At 39.7% G+C, this 3,470-nt stretch overlaps 1 pseudogene; it reads right to left on the bottom strand.

Moving 5' to 3' along the window:
- Window positions 1-452: 452 nt before the first annotated feature.
- LOC119505644 lies at window positions 453-2,470 on the bottom strand (annotated as a pseudogene).
- Between the last annotated feature and the right edge of the window lie 1,000 nt (window positions 2,471-3,470).

The raw sequence follows: 3,470 nt of genomic DNA, 5'->3' as shown, positions 1-3,470 counted from the left end.
AACCAAAACCAAAAAATAAACCAAGACTATCTTCTGCATTACCACCACCTCCCCAGTACACCCTCTCTCACCTGCCTTTTCCAGTGAGTTAGTATAGACATCTTTGCATAAAAATTTTTAGGCACCAGGAAAGAAAGGTACAGAAAAATTATATGAACAACAATGACATGAAATTTGGGGGGAAAAAGATTTTAAATTAAAATACTGTATCATTATAACAAAGACTAAAATTTCCCTTGCTTTGCCCTTGGGCAACCAAGAAAAATTGAACTGTTTTCTGCCCAAAAAATAAGAGATTTGCTGGAAATAAAGAGGGCTCAGTACTTGCAACTGAAGTTAATTAATGCTTTTATTAGATCAGTACAAATCATGGAAGTAAGTTTTTTTGCTAGAGCAAGGGAAAATACTCCATTTAAGGACAAAGTTATTCAGGATGAAAGGAAGGTGTGTCTTCAGTGAGAGAACTGCCTTCTGTCAGATGATTTCTTGCTAATGTTTTTGAAGATTTTGGACTTCTCAACTTTCTTGGCTTTCTGGTAGCCGAATCTGCCACCTCCTCCTCTCTTTTTCTGTTTGTCGTCGTTGCTGTTCACATTCTGATCAACAAAAGGAGGCACCTTGAAACCGAAATACAGAGCAATCTGAGGCAAATTTAAGTTATTGACATTATAGATTTGTTTCAGAGAATGAGAATTTTATGCGCAAATGTATGACTTATATGCTTCCTGGGCTGACTTATGAAGGAAGTAGTTCTTTTCAATCAATTTCTCAAGCTGAGAATGGATGTCAGAAATTTTGGACCAAGAAAACTCAAACTCACTTAATGGAACCTTGGACTGCTTCAAGTAATGAAGGAAACCCAATTCCTCTGGGTGCAAAATGAGTAAGACATGTCCTCTTCCATTTAGGCCTCTGGCTGTTCTACCCACATGATGAATATATTCCTTAGGGTCATCTGGAGGGTCATACTGAACAATCTAGTCAACTTCGGGAATATCCAGCCCTCGAGCTGCCATGTCTGTACACAACAGTGTCCCAAATCTGCATTGCAGAACTGGAAGAAGGTGGTTGTCCGCTTATTATGCTTCTGCTTTCCATGAATGACCAAGACAGGCAAATTGATGTAGTTTAACAACTCGTAGTGATATTTTACTGACTTACAGGATGAAAAGAATACCATCATTTTCTTCTTTTGGTTCTTCTTAAGGAATGTAAAGAGCAGAAGGAATCTCTTTTCAGAGGGACAAACAACATATCCCTGCTCAAGCCCATCCACCGTTGCATTAGTTTTATCACCATCAACACCAACATACAATGGCTCCTTTTTCAGAGAAATTCTTGCCAGGTCTTCAACTTTTCGAGTTTGTATGGCAGAAAAGAGCATGATCTGTCTGTGTACTGGAAGAAGTTTAATAATTTGCTTTAATTCCTCTTCAAACCCAACATCCAAGATATGATCAGCCTCATCAATAACAATACACTGTAGGTTTTTACACATAAACCCTGGGGTATTCTACATGTGGTCCAGGAGTCAACCCAGCATGGCCACGATGATGTTGATTCCATTAGCAAGTTTCTGTGCTTCAGCAGATCTGTTACTGCCCCCCATTATCAACCGATATGTGTGGACGTGGTGGGTCATTAGCTCCTTAAGCACACCAAATGTCTGCATGGCCAGCTCCCTAGTAGGTGAGAGAATAAGGACTCCTGTTCCATTCCTGGGCATGAATTTTAACTTAACAATGAGTTCAACAACAGGGATGAGAAATGCCAGGGTTTCGCCACTGCCAGTCTTTGCAGCTGCTAGAAGATCTCTGCCTTTCAGAAGTGGTCTGACACTTTTATGTTGAATTTCAGTCATGTTCGTAAAGCCCATTTCTTTTATTGCCTTCAGAGTGTTTTCACTGACAAGGTTAGTTAGGGATGTGAATGAAGTATCCTCAAAAGCTCCTGTCAGTCCCAGGGACAAGGTGGGCACTTCATTGTCATTGTCATCATCATCATGTGGCTGCCTCATGCTATTTTCTGTTTCTTCAGGAGCTCCAGCACCACCTTCTTCAGACTCTGCTTTATCTTTGGTTTTTGCTTTTTTTGCATCAGGCCCAGCATTTTCTACAATCTTTCTCTTCTTCTTCATCTTTTTCTTTTTTGATTCTGAATTGTGTGACTGTGTTGCTGCTTCACCATTGGCTAATACAGTAGACTTCTTTGGGGATTTTTTAACTTTAACATTTTTTACTGTTTCATTAGCCATGTCTCCATTTTGGGCTTCTGACAAGCCCACATTCATAGACTGTTTTAGGGACTTTTTAACTTTTCCAGCTTCCACAATTTCTTCAGACACACCTCAATTTTGGGTCTCTGATAGGCTCACATCTGAGGCCCCTTGTAGCTTAAGGTTTCACTGCTGCAACTTTAGGTTCCACTTGTCGATCTTTCTGCACAGGAGTTTCATTGGTAGGTGAGACATGATGTCACTGAAGCACCTTCACTGCAGCGGTGCAGCAGGATTGCACCCAACTGATTTTTGATAAGGCCCCCAAAGTCACTGAACGGGGTCATAATGGTCTTTTCAACAAATGGGGCTGAGAGAGTTGGATATCCATATCCAAAAGAATGAAAGAGGACCCCTACCTCACACCCTACACAAAAATTAACATAAAATGGACCAAAGATCTTAATATAAAAGTACCATAAAACTCCTAGAAGATAGTGTAGGAGAATATCTTCAGGACCTTGTATTAGCAGCCACTTCCTAGACTTTACACCCAAAGCATAAGCAACAAAAGAAAAACTAGATAAATGGGAACTACTCAAGCTTAGAAGGTTCTGTACCTCAAAGGAATTTGTCAAAAAGGTAAAGAGGCAGCCAACTCAATGGGAAAAAAATTTTGGAAACCATGTATCTGACAAAAGACTGATATCTTGCATATATAAAGAAATCCTACAACTCAATGATGATAGTTGAGACAGCCCAATTATAAAATAGGCCAAAGATATGAAAAGACAGTTCTCTGAAGAGGAAATACAAATGGCCAAGAAACACATGAAAAAGTGTTCAGCTTCACTAGCTGTTAGAGAGATGCAAATTAAGACCACAATGAGATACCATCTCACACCAATTAGAATGGCTGCCATTAAACAAACAGGAAACTATAAATGCTGGAGGGGATGTGGAGAAGTTGGAACTCTTATTCATTGTTGGTGGGACTGTATAATGGTTCAGCCACTCTGGAAGTCAGTCTGGCAGTTCTTTAGAAAACTAGATATAGAGTTATGGTTCAATCCAGCAATTGCACTTCTCGGTATATACCCAGAAGATCGGAAAGCAGTGACACGAACAGATATCTGCATGCCAATGTTCATAGCAGCATTATTCACAATTGCCAAGAGATGGAAACAACCCAAATGTCCTTCAACAGATGAGTGGATAAAAAAAATGTGGTATATACACATGATGGAATACTACA

This window comes from Choloepus didactylus, chromosome 10, assembly GCF_015220235.1.
Source record: "Choloepus didactylus isolate mChoDid1 chromosome 10, mChoDid1.pri, whole genome shotgun sequence".
NCBI lineage: Eukaryota > Metazoa > Chordata > Mammalia > Pilosa > Megalonychidae > Choloepus > Choloepus didactylus.
The sequence above is the reverse complement of the archived record's forward strand: the minus strand, read 5'-3'. Positions and strand labels throughout refer to the sequence as shown.